Source organism: Epinephelus moara, chromosome 3 (genome assembly GCF_006386435.1).
Source record: "Epinephelus moara isolate mb chromosome 3, YSFRI_EMoa_1.0, whole genome shotgun sequence".
Lineage (NCBI taxonomy): Eukaryota > Metazoa > Chordata > Actinopteri > Perciformes > Serranidae > Epinephelus > Epinephelus moara.
In genome coordinates, this window is record NC_065508.1 from 25,575,128 (window position 1) to 25,599,480 (window position 24,353).

General features: G+C 41.5%; 2 protein-coding genes across 4 annotated transcripts in view; one reads left to right on the forward strand and one right to left on the reverse strand.

Moving 5' to 3' along the window:
- The window catches only part of gabrb4 (gamma-aminobutyric acid type A receptor subunit beta4), a 344,554-nt gene that overhangs the window by 132,156 nt on the left and 188,045 nt on the right, over window positions 1-24,353 (forward strand). The window contains exon 2 of the mRNA XM_050034395.1: window positions 19,058-19,217. The gene's annotated coding sequence lies outside the window, so the exon portion shown is untranslated. The remainder of the gene's footprint in view (window positions 1-19,057; window positions 19,218-24,353) is intronic.
- The window catches only part of gabra3 (gamma-aminobutyric acid type A receptor subunit alpha3), a 148,831-nt gene that overhangs the window by 115,794 nt on the left and 8,684 nt on the right, over window positions 1-24,353 (reverse strand). For 2 of the 3 annotated variants that reach the window (XM_050034423.1, XM_050034407.1), the window contains exon 2: window positions 14,192-14,276. The exons of the other annotated variant lie outside the window; for it this stretch is intronic. The gene's annotated coding sequence lies outside the window, so the exon portion shown is untranslated. The remainder of the gene's footprint in view (window positions 1-14,191; window positions 14,277-24,353) is intronic. 3 annotated transcript variants of the gene reach the window in all.

Genomic DNA, 24,353 nt, shown 5'->3' on the forward strand with positions numbered 1-24,353 from the left:
ATTTAATAAGGAGCACAACATTATTCACATAATATTTTCCAGTAACAGGGCTGAGGACTCAGTGTCAAAAGTGGCTGCCAGGCTGGTAACCAGGCATCAGCTTTTGGTCATCCAAACTGAAAATGGCTGCCATTTATACTGCCCTACAAAGCCTAAGTGCAGTAACTACGCAAAGGGTAAAACTGAGAAAAATGGCTTTAAAATTTTTTAACCAGCCAGCCAAATGGGTTATAGCTATATGAGTGATATTACACTAATTATACATGTATTCATAGGATAACTTTTATGCCCAAAAACCATGATTGCTGATTCGACCTTTGACCCCAAAAATGTAGTTACTGCACTCTGCCTTTGCATTGCCTTACATGATTCTAATAGCAATACAAAAGCAAAGTGCAGTAACTACAATGTTGTTGTTTTCTTTCAGTTTTTATATTGTGTTTTCAGTCAACAAAAACTATTTTGACATTGATTTTGCTATAATTGTATTTAACAACTCTTATGGATCATGTTTAATTAAGTCTGGACAAATTAAGAATTTTAGACAATATTATAAAGTAATGTCATATTTTACTCTTAATTTCATCATTTAATTTCACTTTTTTACTTGTTTACCCCTATCTAGATAATAATTTTCCTATCAATTAAACTTTGCATCACCATTTTCATTTTCATCATCGTTTTCACCATCACCACTGTTTGTTGCCTTTATGACAATCACATTAATAATTTCCATTTTCCTTGTTTTTACATAAGTATGATACTCTGGGTATTTTCTTTTCAAGGCCAGTTCCACCATCTTCTTTCCCCTGGATAGTGCCATTTCAGATTTGTTGTCTGAAGTTAGATGCTTAGAGGATGAAATCGGCCGTCAGAATTCCAAAGCAGTCGTGTGAGGATAGGTAGCCCGCGAAAATCGGCCGTAGAATCCCAAGGCAGACCGCAGTAACTTCACTTACTGCTGTCTGCCTTGGTTTTGAGACAGATTTTGTAGTTACTGCAAATTTTATACCGTTTTTCTCTAAAACTAAGCAAAATTGAACTCTGAAACTTTGTCACAAGATAAAACAGATATCAAGGAGTTAATTTTTACCTATAACTCAATTTTGACCAAAAATGTAGTTACTGCACTTAGGCTTTGTAGGGCAGTATAGGCATCTTATATTTTCGCAACCTGGTCTCACTCTGAAGTCGACGAAATCCGGCACTTGGGCAGTGACTTGTGGCGTCAGACACTGACGAAAAAAGGTGTCCTTTAGGGTCGGCATGATACGTGGCTGAATGCCTTTATAGTATAACGGCGCTTGGCAGCATCAGGGGGAAACGTGGTCTTATTTTTGCAACCCGGTCTCACTCTGAAGTCGTCCAAATCCGGCACTTGGGCAGTGACTTGCGCCGTCAGACACTGACGAAAAAAGGTGTCCTTTAGCGTCGGCATGACACGTGGCCGAATGCCGTTATAGTGTAATGGCGCTCGGCAGCATTAGGGGGAAATGTGGTCTTATTTTTGCAACTCGGTCTCACTCGTGACTCACCTTTGGGGAGTTTTTCCTTATCCGCTGTAAGGGTCCTAAGGACAGAGGGATGTCGTATGCTGTAAAGCCCTGTGAGGCAAATTGTGATTTGTGATATTGGGCTTTATAAATAAAATTGATTGATTGATTGATTGATTTGGAAGTCGTAGAAATCTGGCGCTTGGGCAGTGACTTGCGATATCAGACACTGACGAAAAAGCGTGTCCCTTAGCATTAGCATGGTACGTGGACGAATGCCGTTGTAGTGTAATGGCGCTTGGCGGCATCAGGGGGAAACGTGGCAGGACAAGAAGGTTAAGGCAGGGACGGTCTAAGTATGGTGGGTGGAAGTCAGCCAAAAAAATTCCTTTTCCTTACCATAAACAAGCATTTTTGTGCCTATACCTAATTTTAATGTATCCCCTACATACCATTTTTTCCTGGGTTGAATATGACTTACTGTAATAGCACTTGGCCCTGCAGTATCACCCATTATACCATTAGGAGGAAGAGATCCGTTTATATAAATAGAATAATCATGTAAATCAGGGTAACTTGTACAATTTGAGACGCACAACACCAAACTTCTGCTGATCTGCATACAAGTCACCACAGCCAGAAATTAAGAAGGCTGGAAAGCAGCTGTGAAAGCAGGGACGGGGCTCCTACCTTGTAGGTGAAATCTGTCAGAGTTCATCAAGGATTCCTAGTGAAGAGCAATACCTTCTCTAGCACTCACCACCTGTGTACATGTTATTACCTCAGGCCTTGTTACACTGTTTGCAACTCAATGCCGGCTCGATTCAGACCGCAGACCTTCACTGCTGATACTTTACATTCTGTTAATGCTTTTAATGAGGGAGTCAATAGTATCGGGTCACATTTACATTTCAGAAAGTAGCATTTCATGTAATGGGGGCAAAGTAAATAGGCCACATACAGTATTAAGTGTAAGTCTTCTTTTATGGTGTAGCTTAGGGTGCAAATGCCATATGTGGGAATGGGAGGAAAATCAAGATCAGAGGAATAACTGCATCTGGCTCAAGTAATTCTCTGCTAATGCAGTTTCAACATCATCGTTAAATAAACAGAAAAAAGGAACACTGACATCATTAGCAGTGGGTCTACAGCTAAGATATATTATAAGCTTTAGGGCTAAGAGCAAGAAGATGTAACTGTTTGCTCAAGACGAGAATGAGAAGACAAAATAATAAGAAATAAAAATGCAATAGAATTAATGTTGCTCACCCCGTGGATCATACCGAAAAAGCTGCATTCATTTGCTCTGAGTTTAAAATTCAACTGTGTTACACACAAAAATACTGCTGTTTTAATTTCCTCAGGAAAAACATATTAAATATAAAAATCTGTGAGTCACTGACTGTCTTATAGTACAATAAAACAATCTGTCCTGGCAACATGACACCTATCTTCTGACCACATTGTTATTATGTATGTATTTTACTTTTTATTAATTCAATCAAAAATAGATCACAAATGTCACGATGACGCCATCAGCTGCGATGCTTTTATTCTGAAAGAAATTTTCTTGCGACATTGGCTCAATTAAATTCTAGGCAAGAAAATGGATGTCAAACAGAACGCTTGTGAAAGGCTTAACCAGACAAGATTCCTTCAAAGCTGATAGCATTACATGGCCGGCAGAGCGGGGCCCCACATGGAGGGGAAATTAATATCTCCGTTCAGACTGTGACGAGTTCTGCATCTCTTCAATGGATTATGATTACAGGCTGGAACAAAGTCCTTGCCCATTAGGAGGGGTAACCAAACTGGCTTACAATGGGAGGACGTGAGCACCAGAAGGACGGGACTGAGAAGTGAGATGTACAGTACATTATACAGTCCCGCCATATGTAGTCTGAGCTAAAAAAGAGCGGCCTGGTGGGTGGTGGAGTCAACTAGAAGTATTAGTTTTGTTAAATAACTGTTTTCTTTCACACTTAGAGGATTTGTTTTCCTTTTGGAATCTTATTTTCTTGTTTATTTATTGAGTTGCATTTTTATATTTGCAGTTACCATGTACTTCTGTAAGTGCTGATTTATGTTCTTGGCACTCCCCAGTACAAGCTGTTGGACATGCGAGTGGACGTTATGTAAGAAGGCGATTGCTTCAGTGGTAGGACGTATCTGTGTATTGTAGTCGACCAATAGGAGATGTTCTTGACCTGTGTTATCTCCACCAGACATCTACAGTGTGTGTATCTGTCTAACCACAGCTAATCTCGAATTGTACTAGACCTATCAGCCTAATATTTTCTATTCACGTTTATGACTGTATGCTCAAGGACCTCTCATGGTAGCGGTGATTCATTATTGTTGAACCTGTTTTATTGACTGTATTATATCGTCATTGACTGATGAATCCTCACGCCTCTGAACAGGCCAGTAGGGGCAGCAAGTTTTCTGGAAATCAGCTAAAAACAACAACACTAACATGCTGTGAGGACTGTGAGGAAGCCCGGAGGGGACAAATCCACCGTGCTACCACACACAGATACCACACCAAGTGTTTCAGAAGTGGAGGGTTTTGCTGGCCAGATTTTGAAGCCTTGCAGATTTTGTTGATTTGGTCATTCTTCCTTGATATTTGCCTCTCTACCATAAGTGAGTACACAGTTTACGTCGTTGAATTGCTTCTTTTTTGCTTGTTTTAATTGGGTTTATTGTCGTTATTTCCAACTTTGTTTAGCTACCGCCTGCAGACAAAGTTAATACCGTTTAAAGTCCAGTAATGAATGACATGAATTAAAGATTTATGGCTGAGTTCAGTTATTAGGAAAAACAATTATCCTCACGGGCGACACGGTGGTACAGTGGTTAGCATTGTCACCTCGCATCAAGAGGGTTCCTGGTTTGAACCCTGTGCAAACTCCCTGTGAGGAGTGTGCATGTTCTCCCCGTGTCAGCATGGGTTTTCTCCAGGTACTCCAGCTTCCTCCCACAGTCCAAAGACATGCAGGTTAATTGGTGACTCTAAATTGTCCGTAGGTGTGAATGTGAGTGTGAATGGTTGTCTGTCTCTATGTGTCAGCCCTGTGATAGTCTGGTGACCTGTCCAGGGTGTACCCTGCCTCTCGCCCAATGTCAGCAGGATAGGCTCCAGCCCACCTGCGACCCCCAACAGGATAAGTGGTTACGGAAATGAATCATCCTCATAATTATATCGTGTCAATATTTCACATACAGTGCCTGATAGCAGGAGAACTTGATTCGCTCTGAACAAAGCGCTGCAGCTCCTTCAAAAATAGATGAGGCGTGTATTTCGGAAACGCACTGCAGTGCCTCTGCTGGAACTGTCTAGTGTGGCAGCGATCAGGTTGGGTGGCTGCCTGGTGGAGATCTGCACCCTACTGAGTGTACTTATCTAGTTTCTTTTGTTTGAAGATACAAAACAATAGAAACTGATCACAAAAAATTTCACCTCTCACTGGAGGTTTGAGATTTGCACAAATAAATAAGCAACATTTCACGGATGGTGTATCTTTTTTCTTCTCTTCATTCTTTGCAACATTTAAAACTGATCCAAACAAAACAAAACAAAAAAACAAAACAGTTTTATTATGCCAAATCTGTGACTATTTCTGCAGCTGCTTCAATAAAAAAACTTGCATTAACAGTTAATTATCACTCAGTGTAGCAAAGGAGAATGGAAAAAAAAGTGAGATGCTTATCTTTTAGATGAAAGTAGGAACAGGGCTGTTAGAGTCAGATTACACTTCATAAGACAGTGACTCAACAAACAGCAACAAAACTGAACATAATAAGACTTCTCCCCTGTCGCCTGCATGGGCAGACATGTTTAGCCAGTCACTTCACAGTGATGGTGACACAGCTCACTTGTGTGCAGGGAATGATACTGTGGGTCAGCACAGTAACCTACTGCTGCGAAGAGGCTTTGGGAATACAAATGAGTGTGGCATGGCAAAGCATGCAATGGATACAGCATGTAATACCATGCGCCAGTGGAGAAAAACAAGAGTTTGCTGTTGGCTATACTGTGCTCTAGAAACAGGGTAGACCAGGTATATGAGATGATACAGTACTCTTAGGAATTTGATCCAGCAGATGGAGACGAGCTTGAAAGCCTCATGGAGCCAGGCCACACCTTGTGCAAAACTGCATTATCCCTTCAGGTTTTGTCAATAACCGGCATGGTATCTAAGTTATCACCTGAGAAATCACATTTGAAATGATGATGCACCCCCACTAATTGGCCCTGGGGGTGCTTGCATTATTCATGGGTAACAGCATGCTGCACTTGTTCGCATGGCAGTAATTGTTTTATGATTAACCTGCTGAATGCTCACTTGGTTCATTTTCTATGCTGTTCTCTGCTGTTTTTAGCCATCCCACTGGTGTCTGATGCTTGGGACAATGCAGTTTTTGAGATGCATGGCGGGCGACTTCAGACCAGGAGGGTCTGCTGGCCCCAAAAAGCTTGTTGTTGAGTTGGAATTACTCAAGATAGCTCAAGCATGAGGCTCGAAAGAGACTTGAAACAGAAGAGAAAATGTATTGAGAAAATCAATTAAAAATGAGTAAAAACCAAAACATGTATCAATTACAATCAAAACTGTTTGATTTCTCAGCAGCCTCAACACCTGGAGAGATGAGCTTTCTGAAATAAAAGCTCATACCCTTTTTCCATTGGCACTCTTGGCTGCGCCGAGTAAAGTCATGCTGTGCCGATTTTTGTTTTCATTGTAAGTTCAGACGCGTGGTGCCCCACTAAGCCGCGCTGAAGATGGACCTTATTAGGAGTAGGTCCAAAAGTTGGGCCGCCCGCTCTCAAGCAGATAGCAGTGACGTCTCGCCAAACACAGCCAACCCCTGACAACCCCCTGCCTCCCCAACAAGCCGTGTGCTAGTGATGGGCAAAGCAGTTCTTTAGATGTTACTGAATCACTAGAATCAGTTCATTAAAAGATTAGTTCACCGAATCGTTCAGTGCTTGACGGGAGGAGCCCTGACTGTGTACTGCGTAGTCCGACTCACTGAACTGAGACACGGCTGAGCTGCTGCTGCTTGAGTCTCATTACTGGCCAGCCTAACGTTTTAAGTTTGTTTATTTGGAAACTAAGTCTATTAAAACAATGGGAAGGTGTGTGATTGTGTTCATGTGGCTTGACTCCTGGCTACATTAGCCGTTAGCTTGGAGAAAACGGTCCCTATGAAAGTGTATCACTGAGAAGAAATGATTTGAATCACTGAGGGATTGGGGTTACATCGTTCACCTAGTGATTTGTTCACCGAGTGATTCATCATGCGGTAGGCAGTCCCTCCCAGCACCCTGGCTGCCTCACGACTCACGAGTGATTCATCGTTCGCACGGAATTGGAAGTTCCACTACTGGCAGTTCGAATCAGCAGTTCCACTCCCGGCCTGCACGCTCGCTGCTAAGCTCAACTGAACTGAGAAATGAACAACTCAGTTCCAGAAGTGATTCAGTTCAGTGCGTTCACTCAACAGATTGATTCTTTTGAACGATTAGTTCGCAAACGACACAACACTACCGTGTACGTTGCTAGACTCTCACCGCTGTCTGCAGGAGACCAGAGAGAAAGGTGTTTTTAAAAGTTTCTGTGGGTTCAGCTCTCAAGATTTTTGTAGCTTTTAACTTAATCTGTGTGGTTTCGAGTTTAGTTTCTCTCCTGCATCCTGTTTTTACTTTAGATATCTGCTTTATTTACTGTTTTCTTGTCGCTATCCGCCGTATGCAGTTGATTTGAAATTGCTGCTTGAAAACTCATATCCTTATTTTGGTTCTTTACAATAAAAGTTTATATATAACAAAATAATGTTATTTTTAAGACTCTAAAGGAATTAAAATATGTTTATTACAGAATTAGGGCAACGTTATTAGCAGCTTTTCTTCAATTAGGACAAGTGTGATAATACGGTAGGGAGGAAAGTGAAAGCAGAAACAGCCACAGTGAGATGTTGATGAAGAGCAGCAGACAACAGACTCTTACTGCACCTCTGCAAACAGCTCACCTCCAACAGGTAAACTTTTACCTGCCCTACTGTGGAAAAACACATGCAGCAAAAATAACAGGGGACTTTAACCATGGATCAGCCAGCTGCTTTTAAACGTCACCACTCAAGACAAGCCATCATCAGTTTAAGACACACCTTCAGGAAGGTAACCCTGTTGTAATGGAAATGAAAATCCCTGCTATGCTGGGCTGACGGCCCAAACCAAGCCAGGCCAAGCCAAGCCAGCCTGCGGCTGTCAAAGGGGTATCAATATGAAAGAACTTTCATCAAAAGGAACCAAAATAGCATTTTAAATAAAAATCCATCTTTAAAACTTGAAATAAAAAAAGGATATGCTAACAAGTATAATCGCAATCATCACAATAAATCATTTAAAACGTATGACATTATGTGCTCAAACTAATTATGTGGAAAGTCATTTATTGAGAGAAAACATATCCATCACTTGACAATGAACAAACTGTTGTCCACTATGCGAGACGCTGAGTCACTGCTCTGTCAAATTTGTCTCCCAAAGGAGCACTGGCTTTGAGCCAAAAAGCAATAAATTATGAAGGAATCACTTTGTACAGGTTACATTCTTGTTCATTTTTTATGTTTAGTATCCAATAAAGTATATTGCTAACAAGACATTTTGAGACGAGCCCAGAAGCAACGGCGGCTCCGCTATTTAAACTTTTCACACTGTCTAGTTTTGCTAATGAGCTGAACCCTCCATGTCACATTGGGGTTTTCAGGCACTATGCAAAAATACTTCCTCCAACTGCTCCTCCAAACCACTCTGAAATCTACTTCTTATACTAATGAACCATTAATTTAATGTACTGTATAGGCTCCGTTATCAGAGGTCTCAGATCATTTCTTTTTATATATAGCCAATAGGTGGGACTGGCTAATTAGTGAAGGATTTAATGGCATTCCAATGCCTGGTTGCTCCAAAAAGGTAAAAAGCAGTACATTACAATGGATTTGCAAGGTCATTACCCCTGAAACCAACCTGATATATTTTGTGCCACACAGGAAAAATTCAATACATCATCAGCATTATTTAATTGTTGGTCCATTAACCTATAGTCCACCCTGACTTAAAGCCACTGCTCTCTGGGTTATGAAATGAGACTGAAAAATGTAACAGCATTGATATTTCCATACAGTCCATTCATTCACAAGGCTGACAGCTAGTCCTCAAAAGTCATCAGAGGAGCGGGGTAAAAAAGGATAAGAGGCCACGGGGCAAACATCTGTCTAACTTCATCTTGTCCTTTCAGTCTTGTGGTTTCACTAAGATTGAAGACGCACCAGTGACATGGGATGTTCTCCGATGGGACTTCCATGCCACCGCCATCAATCAAATGCTCCGAATATCAGTTTGCATCAGGGCTGTAACAAAATACACGGACATGACAGGTGTTGTCCAAATCTTATTCCTCCTTTATTCCTCTGACATTTCCTCCGGAGCCTCAGCAGGTCAAAGTTTCCACTTGTCTGGTGAAATATCTCAGAATCTGTCTGATGGACTCGCAGTACATTTTGGACTGGTGTTGTCACAATACTGGACAACTGGAATCAGTACAATACCTTGAAAAATATTGATAGTCAATACCATTTTGGACACCTCAGGGAAAAACTAACACTGAGGGCATACAAGTTAAATAACACAAGGCTCTAACATGACAAAGCCAACTATTCTTTCCTTGGTGTGTTGCAGAAAGCAGCAGAGTAACTGTAGTAAACACTGACAAGAGAGCGAGGAAGCGTGTATTGAAACCAAATCAGATTTTCAGAATCAATATGCATCTATGTATCGATAAATCAATATTTTTCACAACACCGTTTTGTACATTCATGGTCCCCAGAGAATGAAACCCAATGACACAGTTGATCCCCTTACACTTCCTCTAATGCCAGTGTGAGGTTGTCATTTGTGGCTTTGAGTAAAATGTCCATTGGATGGATCGTGTACCATCTATGTTTGTCACGATACCATAAATTTAGTAGCTGATACCAATATCAATGAAATTCCCTGATTCCCAATCCCCGATTCTGTCCCATGGTGAAAAAGATAAACACTCCTTTATTAAAAACAGTTAGATTAAAGAGTATTTCAATTTTATTAGTAATCCCTGATGATCCGTCCATAGCGCAAAGTTCTAGTCTATGTGGTTTCATGAGATTTTGTGAGTGAAGAAACATTTCATACCTTAAGGTCTACAGAATATTAAACACAGGTGTCCTTGATTGTTGTTCAGCACTTTTACATGTGCACTGGTATGTATGCATGCAACCTCCTCCATTTTAGGTAGCCTTGATTCAGTCTAAAATGCTTCTCTACCCTTTATCACAAAGGCAAATGCACTTATTCATCACTGCATTCTTTATGTTTTGGTGGGTTGGACGTCATTGACCATTCGCAGACAACACGCTGGTATATTTTCATCTATGAAGCAATATTGAGCAAACTTCCGTCCTGCCTCTGCACCCTTCTGTGTGTCAGCTCTGGTAGTTACAAGCTACGCTTCTCCAGGTGGTTGCTTTTTAATGGACCCCAGGTTTTAACAGATCTGGGGAAAACTGGGGCCAATCCCAATTCTCTTCCCTTAACCTTACTCCTTGGTGTCAAGTGCATTCGCCAGATAAATTCCCCTCAACGATGAAGGGGTAGTGTGTAGGGGGAGGGAATTTTACCTACGAATTGGGACGCCACTTCATGCAAATTAGCGTAACAGACATGTTCACCTACATCACGCGTATCGTTGACGTAGGCTTCAGCATTAATGGCTTCACGGAGAACTTTTAAGATATTCATGTCGGCTACATCGTGAATTAGCGATTTTCAAGCGTTCATATTCTAACTCAACGCTTACTTACAATGCATATGCAGAAACATAACACATTCCGACATATTTTGGAATTTTTGCATGCTTATTTGCGAAAATAGTGCTACAGTTGTGCGATGGCTTTCTCATGGAGGCTGCCATCTTCCTGGAAAACTTGCCTGGCTGGATAGTTTTGCAATGCATCCTGGGAAATTCAGTCGTCCCCTCAGTTGAGATGGGTTTGTAAGTGTGCATCGCACGGCCCTTCAAATTAAGTGGGGCTGAAAAGCACTTCCCTAAAGTTTGGGACACCCTAGCCCTAGCTACGGCCAATTTTGAGGGGAAGTGTGAGTATTGGGACGGACCCCTGCATTTTTCTGCTCTGAACCATGGACATGGAACACTCATATCCACTGATGAATTTAAGGGCATCATAAAGAATGTGGCGACAGAGACAAGTGCTTGTTTTTCTTGAGGCCACTATGTTTGAAAAGCTGTTTTATTTTTGTATGATATGTTGTATTTGTTGCATTTTTAAATGCGTTTTGATTGGCTGCTACCTCAGCCAGGTCTCTCTTGTTAAAGAGATTTTCAGTCTTAATGGGACTCCCTGGTTAAATAAAGGTTGAATAAAATACATAAATGTAAGATGTGGGGGTTGGTCTGTTTTGTATGGTATCCTCCAATGTGATTGGATGGCTGGGTGACAGTGACAAGTGCAGTATTCTAACCAAAGCTGAAAGTTTCTCAGCTCTTGAGCAGAAAATGTCAAATGTGCAGCTCTCAGCATAGAATAGATGCTCAGTGCCTCATCACGCTGCTGGCGTTTGTAGTGTAAATACACAGCGCTATCATTGCAATGAATTTATTAACATACGCTGCTCTCAGGAAAATGCACTTTCATTTTTGACAAGTCATGGCAGAGCTGTCACTGCAGCTGCACTTTTTGCCGTCCCCCACATGTTGTTGTTGTTCTGCTGTGCTGGTGGGCGTTCTTCTTCTTCTTCCTTTGGCATTTACCGGCAGACTAGAACACTTGTAGGCGTATGTGCTGCCCCATCAGGTTAGGAATGATTGCATTACCTGCACCTACTGTGTAGCACTGGAGAAAAGCTTTTAGAACTTAGCATCAACTTGGTACCAAAGTATTGGTTCTTGTGCCATCCTGAGTTAAAAAATATCAGCATTTGCATCTTCAGCATGTCCATTGGACACTTAATCTCGGTATACAAGTGTTTGGAGCCACTGCAGCCTATGATTATCTTGTTAATATAAGGTTATTGATATTTTTAAGGCTGTGTGATTGACTCAAAGCAGAGACTGCAAGAGCCATGATCAATCAAGTAATGGCAGTGTCCCAAATGAGTCTTTGAAATACTCCAATCCTGTTAATGCCAAACATCAAGTAAAGCAACACATTACACCCTGCTTATTTTTTGTGAGAGTCAAGTGGGTCTTTATATAACGTCATGGAATCTATCCAACTTAAGGGTGCGTCTCTGAAGTGGCTTGATCAGTAGCTATCGATCACACTAACAGGTAAAGTATTCACGGGCAGGCTGGCGATTCGGTCTAAGTAGAAGCTATAGCCATTACTAACATGAATGACAGCTATATAGCCTAACTGTAATTGGAATGCAAGGTTTCACTCTGGGGTAATAGCCATACAAAGAGCAGGAGAGTTCAGCACACGCACTAGACTGGCCCAACAGAATAATTTAAACCATAAATCAAACATCCATGCTGCGGTTCACCTTGAAGCTCTATAGGCTCGTCTTTGCCACTTAGACGGAAATTGCGTTGAATAAGTGGTCTTGTTTTCCTATCCCATCTAAACAAGGATTTAATGTAAGGATTCAAGGATGTGCGCTATAACAACACGAGCTATGGGGTGGAACTTTAAGATGAATGTGGCTGTTTTCAAAAGCAACAAGCTTTTTTGTTTCCAGGAAAATCAATCTGATCTGTTGCTATAGAGAAGAAAATTCTGCTGATAACATTACAAGGGCAATGGCAGCATTAGGGACTTTTCAGCCTTTTACTTTGGCTGTTTTATGAAAAATCTGCCCTCCTGCATGCACAGCATTTTGACTGAAATGAGGAATTAAATAAAAATGGAATACAACAGCAGAAAGTGAGAATTTCTTCTTACCAGTTTCTTAAATTACCCCTGGATATTTCACAACTATTTGCAGAAATATACAATTCATTTCAAACATGCAGTGCCCTGAAATTCAGAGAATCAGCATAATCGGATGCACTCTGAATGGGTGAGTCAGTGTCATATGTGTTATTAGAAATGTCCATATATTAAACAAATGCCATCCTTTGACTGAATTCAAAAAGGCAATTCATATTTTAACTTATCGCTGCTCAGCCAGATATGTAGGCGTGTGTGCCACAGGCGAGAGCTGGCCACCCATTTCCCCTGTATAACACAGAGGGATATTACTGATGGTGTTCTTCCCTAAAATACATTAGACTTGCAAGAAATATTTCATCTTATCTCAAGAGCAGATACTGTGCCTCAAAAAAGACCTTACGCTGCACATGTGAGTCCCACAAATCAAGGCGAACACATCTAGTTTCATTACTGTGCCTTCTTATCACACCACACAGATGGATAGAAGATATATTTAAATTTGATCCACGATTGTGTTGGTAAGTAAATAAATTCATAGCTTTTCGGGTATCCTCTACCATTGTGAGTTATCATTGCCTGGTTCTAGATAATAATCAGCTTTCCCTCCGATGTGAATGAGGTGAGTGTGAGTTTGAACAGGTCTGTGATCAGCGCTGGGTCCTGCTGTGAGTCTCTGTGGATGAGATGTTTACTGGGTCTTTTTGTGTGGCCAGTAGGATCCCACTTAGTGTGAATGATGGCAGCTGTGAGGGTGCCTCTGGCAAGTGTGACTCCAACTATGGCTGCTTGGTCTCATGTAGCGTACAGCGCCAGCTGCTCAGGCTGTGTAGCACTCCAGTGAGCATGACTGATTGTGGCTGAGGTAAGCACGTCTCTGGCGAGAGTGATGCTGAACGCAGTGAGGGCGAGTGCAACCTTGGCTAAAATCATGTCAGATCACGGCAAACACCAGCCCGGTGCAGCTGGCTACTTGGTCTGTGGCTGCGTTAGCCCAACTGTGGCAAGTGTGCCTGAGTGTCTGTGACAGGGCGTAATTCTGGGTGCTGTGTGTGGGCTGCTGCTGCACAGGCTGACAGACTGTGGTGAGAGTGATTCTGGTGATCAAAGCAGCTTTGACTGCTGGCGCAGCAAGTTATCACTCTGGTGGAGTTTGCTGGTTGGGCAGAGGCTGTTACGAACACAACTACAACAAGTGTGACTGACTGACTGACTGCAGCAGGCTGAGCTAGTCTCAGTTAAGCACTGTTTATGCTACTCTGTTTCATGCAGAAATGGAGTGTGATGCTGAAAAAGCTCCAGTGCTTCTGCAATCTGGGCACACGCTACTGAGTCTCTGGCTACAAATGAGGCAGTGACACAAATTTGTTGTGGTGCAATCAGACATAAATGTGACTGTGGGAAACTATAATTTAATTGTTATATTTGATTTATATATACACCAATCAAATCACATAAAGAGTATGTAAATACAGTGCAACATGCTATTAGACTGAAGTGGACTTAACTTACAAGTAATTACATCATAGCTCACTCAGTATTGATTCAACCTCCTAGGGCTGCACAATTAATCAAATATTAATTTCTATCATGAATTTGCCTTCATACAATTAAATAAACATGATCAGCTCCAACATTGATGTTTAAAATGCATGCTTGACTTATAAACTTCACATGCCAAATCAAGCTCCTTCTATACTTACAGCCAACCTCCACTTCTGGGGAGCTGCCGCTGTATGTGGCAGCAACAGCCTGTGAAAATCTTTCTTGAATGTTGCAGCTGCAGTCCTGAGCAGAAGAGTAAAATACAACAGAGGGCAAATGAGCAAAATAAAAATCAAATGTCTGGAGCAGAAAGCAAAGAGCTAGTCCCTCAAAATGCATCACCATCTGCATTTTGGCTTTAGGCTAAATGATGTTAAGCAAGAGCAAATCATATTCAAAGAATGTATGAGACTTGTGTCTGTGCCACAAAGCAACACAGCAAACTTGTACAACCACCTGAAGAAGCACAAAAGTCTGCATAATAATGACTGCATGAAGGCCAAGTAGAATAGTGTCTGAATCTCCTCCTTGTCCAGTATCAGCCTAGATTTCAGTAACAGGACGATACTGTATCTATCGAGCTGTCAGACAGGCTAAACCAATGTAGTCACATTCCATTTGGTTGAAGATGTATGTCCAGTGTTTTCATTTGGTTGCATTCTGTTACTGCATATTTATTTTAGTTAGCCTTTTGTTTTGGGCACAATTTTATTTACTTTTTTTTGCTTCTAGGAGATTCACTGTGAATAAGCATCAGTCTTATTGTGATGCAAATATTAGTACATTGGCAGGAATGTAACACAATATGTAAGTGACAGCAGTGTTGTTTATTTATTAAATGTGAAGTGCAACAAAATGTTTTGTCCCTAAAATCAACTAATAACCATGATATATAATTGACCTTTCGCTAAGCCCCACCCCTTTGTGATGGTCCGACAAGCTGTCAGAGTAAGCATGGAGCCCACACTGTAACTAACTGCACTCTCTGAAGAAATATTATCATATTTTTGTAAAAATGAAACAGTGATTCCAGAGAGAAGCAGACAGAGGGGTCTACAGTCTGTGTGTGAAGGATATATCCAGGATGTCAAACTGACTCAGCAGCAACAACAGGTTAAAAAGACAAAGATAGTTAGAAGCTAAAGCCGAACTATAGGCTACAGATCACAGTGTAAAAGTGAACCACCACATCACTGCTGATCGCCACACAAGACAATGAATATAAAGGGAAACTTTGCTGATATTGAACCAGCTGTGTGGCATCGCAGTGTGTGCAGATGAACGGTGATGACACAGAGCTGGTTGAATATCAGCAAAGTGTCCCTGCTTCCCTTCACTGGTTCCTGTACAGCAGGGTCGGTCTTTGTTTCACTGTTATAATCATTAAAAAGCAAAAGCAGCATGTGTATACATTCAGTAGGCTATATCTTCAGTAGCTAGCTAGCTAACCCTACACTTTTCATTTGATTTTGGTTTTGGAACAGGGAAGAAACGTATGTCTTTTTCCAGCCTCTCCAGGTAATGAGTATCATTAATACACGACGTGCCCCAGGCACAACATTTAGCTCCAAATCCACAAAACCAGCCTGAAAATGAAGGAAATCTGAAACGATTGCGTTAGAGTCAATGGAGCACAGTTGTGTTGTTGACCCTGGTCTGAGCCGGCCTGATGCTACGTTATGATTGGCCAGTCTGCATCTCGGGGCGGGATTTAGCAAAGGGTCAGTTGTAATCCTAATATTGATCAAAATAATTGTGATTATCATTTGGCCAATAATTGTGCAGTCCTGCATTCATCATCACACAATAGCACAGCTATCTGACTTTATGTCACCCAGCTATCTTCAGCCTGAACTTCAGTCCTACCAATGTGTTGATCTGTAGTGGAAGTGACTTAATTGTTCAGTGAATTGATTTCCTAACCAACAGCTGTGACACAATTTTTTTATTGACTCCAAATTCACAGCAGGCCTCACTTATGTCTGACACAACTGGCTTGGACAATTTTAAAGGGCCAGATTTAAACTTATAAACAAGCATAGCAATTATAAGTATGAGCTATTTTGTAAACTATTTTATAACTAATTCTTAAAAACACCATATTTTGAGTTAATCGATAACGTACCAGTCTTAATATTTATGAGGAGAATCTAAAAAATAAGCCCAGATGCTGTGACTCTGTTTGAGCTTGTTGGTAACTTCTAACATTCATTGAGGACACAACAGTACTAATAAGAATCAATGTTAGGAAAATGGTGCGTCAATACAGGTTAGGGATTGTGAAATTAAAGTTTTGACAAGCTAAATAGACTCTTTACTTCTATTAATGCAAAAGACACTAGTTACTTTACAAAGTTAGTCTTAATTAAAAGTAACCAATTACTTTCAAAGCACCCGCTTCAAATCATATCTTCAAAATATGCGCTTTGGGGTTGCATTTTGATGTATGAAAGGCGCTATATAAATAAAGTTTGATTGATTGATTGATTGATTGAAAATGTGTCTCACAGTGAAGGCTTTGTACAAAAAATCATCACCGAGTGCACCTAGTATTTGTTTTTGTTTTTTCTCCATCTGCCTTTGAAAGGCAGGGTAGCTTTCATTTATTTTGGTGCCACTTATATACAGTAAACTAGTAAGATCACAGTCTGGTCTCAAAATAAACGGCAGCCGATGCTCCCAACAAAGTGGCGAGTACTTTCAATTCCCGAGGCACTTCTCACCGTGAATATAATGTTCTTATTATTCCCTCCGATGAGTTCAAAGACGTGAATGTTTCAGAGTTCTGTGCCTCAGAAGAAAAGAGCCACATGGAGTGCTGCTGGGATCCACATAGTGATTTAACAACATACACTCTGACATTCCCTGTCGAAAACATGGTGAGAGTATGCACTGGGGTACTTAATTTTTAATTACAGAGTAGTCCCATGCCGATCAAAAAAGGTGATGTAAGGGAAGTGTATTTTTCAGGCAACCCAATCACCTCAATAAATGCAAACCACAAATATGTAATGTTTGTATGTTTCATAGCAGATAAATAAAACTAACTGTTCCTTTACATGTGAACAACAGTGCGGTTAACGTGTGGTTATCTTTCGACACACACTTTTTGAAAACACTATGTTTTGACTTTGTCTTGCAAAAACACACGGTTTTTAGTGCCACAATCGCAGCTGGAAATGCCAAAATGTCTTGCTAAAAAGTCCTCTCTTTTGTCGCTGCAACCACCCCTGAAAATGCTGCGGTCTCGCTGTTTTGTCTTGCAAAAACACCCAGTTTTGGTGCTTCAGTCATGACTAGAAATGCCATGATGTCTTGCTTAAAAGTCCCCACTTTGGTGCCACAATTGCGGTATGAAATGTGGCGATGTCTTGCTAAAAAACACCTGGTTTTGGGTCCACAATTGCAACTGGAAATGTCCCGATTTATTTCTGAATTGTCCCCAGTTTTGTCACTACGTCTGTGACTGGAAATGCTGCAGCCTTGCTAAATAACACCCAGTTTTGGTGCCTCAATCGTGGCTAGAAATGCCACCATGTCTTGCTTAAAAGTCCCCAGTTTGGTGCCACAATTGCGGCTGGAAATGTGGCGATGCCTTGCTAAAAACCACCTGGTTTTGGGTCCACAACAGCAACTGGAAATGTCACGATTTCTTTCTTAAATGTCCCCAGTTTTGTAATTATAACTGCAACTGGAAATGCTGCAGCCTTGCTGAATAACACTCAGTTTTGGTGCCTCAGTCATGGCTAGAAATGCCAAAATGTCTTGCTAAAAAGTCCCCACTTTTGTCGCTTTATCTACCCCTGAAAATGCTGCGGTCTCGCTAAAAAATGTTCTGTTTTGCTGCCACAATTGCAGCTGGAAATGCTGCAATCTTGCTAAAGAACACCTGTTTTTGGTGCCACAAATGCAACTGCAAATGCCAAGATTACTTATTAAAAGTCCACAGTTTTGTCACTACAACTACAGCTGGAAATGCTGCAGCTTCATTAAATAACACCAAATCTTGGTGCCTCAGTCATGGCTGGAAATGCCACGATGTCTTGCTTAAAAGTCCCCAGTTTGGTGCCACAATTGCGGCTGGAAATGTGCCGATGTCTTGCTAAATAACACCTGGTTTTGGTGCTACAATTGCAACTGGAAATGTCACTATTTCTTTCTAGAATGTCCCTAGTTTTGTCACTACAACTACGACTGAAAATGCTGCAGCCGTGCAAAATAACACCCAGTTTTGGTGCCTCAGTCGTGGCTAGAAATGCCACGATGACTTGCTTTAAAGTCCCGGGTTTGGTGCCACAACTGCGGCTGGAAATGGTGTTATGTTTTGCTCAAACACACCTGGTTTTGTTGTTTGTTGGTCTGGATAGTAGTCTGCAAGGGTCTGCTGTTTGGCACCCATCTCTCTTAAGGCCACACCAAACCGACATCACAGAACTAGCAGGCCTCCTTGGCCCAAAAGTTACACATGTACACACTAAACTGACAGTACAAGCTTGTATGTTCTGCGCCTGCGTGAGAGGACATACCCCCCCATACCAGCAGATGGCGTCTGTCTGTAATTTGTCATTCAAAAACGGAAACTGGAGGACCGCCTTGACGCTAGTTAGCCAGTTAGCACATTAACAACACAATCCACTGTTGAAAGAACAGAGCATATTTACCATGCGCCATTGAACAATAACACAAACCATCAAGAAACGTTTCTGCTAAAGAGCTCAACAGCTGAAGAAAAACAATCTTACCTCATACAACAAGTTTGTTTCGACCTCCCTCTCTCTCGACTTTAGCTCTGTTTACATTTCTCACCTACGTTTCTCTTCCCGTGTGCTGAACTGCACATGAAAGTTTTCCTTGTCGGCTTTCTCCCAGACAGCCCTTTCTGACACAAGTCTATTCATTTTAAATCAAACCATGACTTATTCCCTAACCTTGACCGAGAGGTCCCATTCGGGCAGAAATCCCTCAAGGAAAATTTCCCCCAGCTGCAGCCGGGCTGAACTGAATCAGAGTGATTTCATTTGCAGACGACCTCTGCTGTGCTGATGCTGATTCAACACACTGAATTTGTGGAAAAAATGCCAACTAGCACCGACAAGGGCCAACGATGTGGGACACGCGACACCGATGAGGGCCGCAGACGCTCACCAAGACGCCAGCTTTGATCCACAGCCAACTGTCAGCTTGGTATGTCAAGTCAGTTTCACACCATCCACCATCCCTTCCACCTGTCTATGACAAATTCAGCTTATATACATGTAATCAGAACTACCTCACCGTAGAAATGTTGATATGCTGTGTATGAAATGTATAAATGTTACAGATCCATGGTTTGCAGGAACATAATGCAAACAATTTCTTCTGGTAACTGGGCTGTTTCAGGAGGTTCTGCAGTGTATTAAGGATTCGATGGCCTACCAGCCTGTATCATGTTGCAATGGAAACCTGGTGCAGAGTCCACTGTTAATGTCAGGCCTCAGTGCTCTCATGTTTTCACACTCTTTATCACAAAACAATACCACCAAGAAATGACTTTACACTCACACACAAAATCACCAATCAATAGAAAACTCAGGCTGATTAGACGACAGCAGAAACAATGGATTATTTAATTAGTCAATCACTTGAAAATAATTGATGGCAATTTTAATAACTGAGTCATTGTTTCTGTCATTTGTTAATTATTGGCCATTAGCAGCATGGACACTGGCTTAGAATTGATGTGTTGCCTGGGTGCGAACCAATTTATTTTCATGCACTTTCTTTCATAAGACTTCAAGGCCTGTACAGTAGGACTCTGACAACAGTTCCCTTGCAGTTTGTATTCACTAAGGCTGTCCTGCTTTTTTCTTTCCTTCCTCATCCATAATTGAAAACTTGCAAACGTACTTCTTGAAAACCCTGACCGTTACTCGACACACAGCACTGGGTTGTTCAAGTTTTAGTGTGTGTGCACCTGCTGGGTAATTTTGAGTCTGCTACATTGAAAACAGGAGCAGTAGCATGGAGACAGCCAACAGGAACAGGCAATATTAAAACAGGAAATAACAGCACATTTGAATTCACTTTTATATGTTAATTAGGCTTTATATCCAGCTTGGTGCTGAATTTTTATAAGGCCATTACAAGGTTACTGGATCTGAGTAAACAAACCACCCCTGTCATTCAAATACTTTTGGCACCTTGAAATGCAGGAATGTGAACAACACAACTACAGTGCATTAATAGTTCATTTGAAATGTGAGGGAAAACTGATCAATCTGAGTTTAGGAATTTGGAATAAATAAACATACACATTATGCATTATGGGGAGGAACATGAACTGACCGAAACAGCATTGATCGAAGGCCATAAATGATTCACTAGATAACTTGATATGGCCAGTGCAGATAAGTGATTGACCAGAAAAAGTAAACATGGCCAACTGTAAACAACAACAGATGGTAAAAAATGAAGGAACAACCAATAGTCATCATTTAGGCCCATTAGTCAACTAGTCCCCCGCATGTTTATGATATTAATTTAATTATTAAATTATATATTTTTGGCGGGGCAACACAATGGTTTGAGTTGAAGGTGTGAGAAAGAATAGTATCAGTAACATTGTTAACACTGTGCTACATTACAGAGAAATACAAAAGCGTACTAATGAACCTTCATTAATATAGGCCTATATTTTATCTACAAGTGCACGTCACACACTGAGCGAGCCGCCTGTTAATGACGCTGTGGGCTAATGGGCATGTAGCTACTTCCATGTTTCAGATGATACGTCATGTTTGTAGTCGACCAATGAAGATGAGTTTACATATCACCTTGGGTTCGTCCTTCACCTTCTCAAAATGATCCCACACTTTGGATTTCCTGCCCGACATGTTATTAACTAGCCTGTGGAATAACCGCAGGTACCAGCCCTGGAAATTAGGGGCCGTACACATGCCGCATCTTTAACCACCTGGAAAACGGGAGGTCGGGTGCTGGGTGCTACTCTTGCGCCTTTTTTGTGGCAGCTTTCAAGAGTGTCTGAGGTTGAGTTGCAACCTAAACAAGTATCATATAGCCTATTTACCTGAAATCCTGAGTGCAGAGCTGATCTTCTTCCAGGCGCTGTTTATAAGTGTGTAGGCCTATTGTCCATGGGACAGATGTGTACAAAAATTACCTTTTCTGTTTTTATCAGACTGAATATTTACAGAAGAAGGGAAAGATATCTGTCGGCTGTGATTGGTTTGTAACGTGACTCCTGTCTGACTGCTGAGCGTGGCCTCTTCCTGTGTCTGTCCTTTCAAATTAAATTCCCACATGGTCCAGTCATATAGGTTTTGATGTATTTTGACAAGGCGCAGCTCCTAATAGAGTTTCAAGTTATTTTGTTTTTTCCTGTCACCAATGCAATTTTGCCGACTAATGACCTTTCTGGTCGACTAACGTTCGGTTGACCACTGGGGTGCAGCCCTAGCATCCACTCTACCAATTTCCATGGGGGAGGGGAATTTCCCTAACCAATCACTACAGACCAACACATGAGCCTGTATCTACTATCATTTTAAACCCACAGTGATGCATAGTCATGCCAACATACCTGTTTTGTTGGGGTTTAAAGACTAGAGCAGAGCAAAATAATGCTCTGATGTTGTGGGATATCAGAACAGCATTGATGGTGATGTTTATCTTGTCTATTGTACTCACCATTGTTATTACTTCTCATTGGTTCTGGCACACCTCTTGACAACGGCATTCCTGCACCTGGCAAAGCGAGTTCCCCCGCGGCGCTCATTGTTCTTTTTTTATTCTAACTGAGAAACTATTGTTTAATGTCACGTTGCCAAATGAATCAATCAACTTGTACTCAGAAGAGTGGACAGATTCAAAGGTCTGGACCCAGGCAATCAAAGATTTAGTGTTGTTCTTGGTCTTTTTGGGTTTTGACTGTTGGTCAGACGAATCAAGAAAATGAATGATGTCATCTTGTACTCTAGAATATGAGATTGGCATTTTTGGATGTTTCTAAACCAAGTTTAATCAAGGAAATAATCAGAAGATTAATTGTTAATGGGAATAAATGTTGGTTGCAGCCCTAAAAAATGTACAATCATGAATTGTGTCTCAAATACATGATGTCATCTTGATATAGTTCAAAAAATGCATTATATTATATTACTGCATTACTCTCTGGCCCTCTATATCTATCCAATATATAGATGGAGAGAACGAGAGACAGTTACAGCCACAGCCAATGCCCCCTCCATGTGTTTTACCCTACTTGTAGTGTTTTGATGTGTATGCTGAGTAGGATGTGCTTGAGATTTGTTCCACCTGCTGAGATGTTCCATCCCCACTCCTCACTTCCTGCCTGACAAGCCGGGGATCCTAATTGGAGCGGCACCCGGTCCGCCTCTCCAGGCCAGAGGATGCAATTTGAGGACCAAGGAGTTACAAATGCTTGGCCAGCTTGACACTCAGCACAGCTGGGGGTTTTCAGCTTGCCAACATGCCTCTCGTCGTCTCAGAGTTAGTAGATGTTAACTACTGTGTTAACTTGGACTGAGGTACTCAGAACCTACCCAGGGACTGGGTCGGGTTTATATAGTTTTAATAACTGATTATATTATGATACTTGATCGAGAAGTTGCTGCTTTGTCTGGTTTTTTTTTTGTGTCCTATCAGGTAAGGTCAGATATTGAGGTGTTCTTTCCATTTTTGGTGTCTCTTAGGAAAAGTTATTGTAGCTCTCACTTTAACGGTCCTCTTTTCCTTGATTTAAACAGCACCCACAAGCTCTTTTCCCCTGAAGTCTTCCTCACATATTTCTGTCTGTATCAATTATCTAAGCTCCTTGATAATAGATAATGTTAGTTTACCAAACACACCTGGTGTAATGCTGCTTCCCTGTCCCTGGGTTGTCGTAGCTTGTGTAACAGTGCTGGAAAAGGCCATGCTCTCCAGGGTAAACCTGTGACAGGTCTTACAGGAGGACAGAGTCCCTGCTGCAAGTCATCCTTTCCTCACAGAGGACTGTGTTCACATTCTTGGCGTGAAGTCAAACTCGTTTAAGGTCGGTGTCAGAGTCCGACAAAGTTGTCCCTTCGCCTGTTCGTGATGTTCATGGATATGTATCGAGGCGAAGCCAAGGCCCGACTGTCCGGCTCAGTGACATGAGGATGCCATCCCTGCTGATTGCAGAGAAGTGTCATCCTTTCAGCCTTTTTGTCTGAGGGGTTGTTGCAGCTGTGGCGTAGTTAGCTTTTTACATCCGTGCACACTAAATTACTTAAGATATAGTTAGACATTCTGTTTAATATAAAGATCAGCTTCTATCCGCCTCTTGAACTTGCGCTGTTGAGCAGAAAGAAGGACAAACTAACACTACACTGACAGCAGCTGAATTTATTTTCATTCAAGGAGATGAAAAAGTCTTTGCACGGCCCCAGTTTTAAGGATTGAATCAGTATTCATAGGTATGCCCGATAGCTGTTGTAAAGGTCTTACACAGGTGCTGTTAATGCATTAGAAACTGCAGTCTTTAATGTGCATGGCACTGGAATATACTCTTAATAAAAGCTCCTCTGCCTGGATGGTACCAACCAGGTATACCTCAGATATACGAATGATATTTTGTTGAGGTATATTGCATCCACAGTGCACTTTCGCGGTCTATCAAATGTTATAAAGTAGCACTGTCTCTTGATAAAAGCGCTTGCAGGGCCAGGAAATTTGAGAAAGCCATGTTTCTTTTCTCACCTCTCTGTTAGGTGTGTCCATTTTGTGGTTGAGATTAAAATATATGACCTTTAAATGATACCGTAATAGCATTCTTGACGCACACAATGACCACTCCGACACCGCAATGCCTTCTTTATCTGTCTTAGCCTTGAAGCTGCTATGTGACAAATGCTGCAGCGAGGCTTTTGATGAAAACCAATAGACAGGACCATGTGTCCTCTGCTTTGGCATCTTGTCACTGGATGCTTGTTTCTCATTGATTTTTAGAGCTGCTAATGTTTTTAGTCTTTGAATGACCTGGCGCCAAGTTGTCTCTGAACTTTATGACAAAACTCCTCAGACAGGAGCCTCCTGACAGTTTCTGTGTCAAGGTTAAAGACCAAAGGTGACCATGCTGTCTGTGTCAAGGTTAAAGACCAAAGGTGACCATGCTGTTGCTGTCAGACCTTCTTAGCTTACAGTACATACGATCTTCCAGCGTAGTGGCATCCAAGACCTTATTTTTTTATCATCTTTGACGTTTACTCCTCTTGCATCCNGACAGTTTCTGTGTCAAGGTTAAAGACCAAAGGTGACCATGCTGTTGCTGTCAGACCTTCT